This window comes from Neopelma chrysocephalum, unplaced genomic scaffold (assembly GCF_003984885.1).
Source record: "Neopelma chrysocephalum unplaced genomic scaffold, ASM398488v2 Primary Assembly neopelma1_97154, whole genome shotgun sequence".
Lineage (NCBI taxonomy): Eukaryota > Metazoa > Chordata > Aves > Passeriformes > Pipridae > Neopelma > Neopelma chrysocephalum.
The window spans coordinates 1142-1481 of NW_020925795.1; the positions used below are offsets into that span (position 1 = coordinate 1142).

The following is a 340-nucleotide window of genomic DNA, read 5'->3' on the forward strand; positions in this document are numbered from 1 at the left end:
GAAATTTGGGAAAAAACAAAAAAAAAATGGTGAAAAATGGATGAAAAATGACCAAAAGAGCCCCAAAAAATTCCCCCCAAATCCCAATTTTTTAAGGATTAATTCCAATTCTTTAGGGATTAGTTCATCTGGGAATCTCTAGGGATCATCCTGTCAGTTCTCCAGCCTGGAATTTGGGGGAAAAAACACGAAATTTGGGAAAAAACAAAAAAAAATGGCGAAAAACGGATGAAAAATGACCGAAAGAGCCCAAAAAAACCCAAAAAAACCCCTCAAAACCACCCAAAATCCCAATTTTTTAGGGATTAATTCCAGTTATTTAGGGATTAGTTCATTACTG

At 35.3% G+C, this 340-nt stretch overlaps 1 protein-coding gene across 1 annotated transcript in view; it reads right to left on the minus strand.

Annotated features, from left to right (window-relative positions):
* The window catches only part of PRMT5 (protein arginine methyltransferase 5), a 5074-nt gene that overhangs the window by 609 nt on the left and 4125 nt on the right, over positions 1-340 (minus strand). The window lies entirely within an intron of this gene.